The following is a 211-nucleotide window of genomic DNA, read 5'->3' on the forward strand; positions in this document are numbered from 1 at the left end:
TAAAGCAGAGTTTGCCTGACACATGTGATGAGTCCTTTTTCGCCTTTGTCTGATTTTTTAAAAATATTTTTATTATCAGCTGCACAGGCTAGAGCCACGGGCAGTGCTCTGGCTGAGATGTGATTTGAAGGCTCAGGACTCCTTTTTCTTTGAACAAAAGACTGGGCTTTTTCCTCACCTTGGAGGGGTCCCACAAAGAGAGATTTGGGTG

Source organism: Stenella coeruleoalba (genome assembly GCF_951394435.1).
Source record: "Stenella coeruleoalba genome assembly, chromosome: 18".
NCBI lineage: Eukaryota > Metazoa > Chordata > Mammalia > Artiodactyla > Delphinidae > Stenella > Stenella coeruleoalba.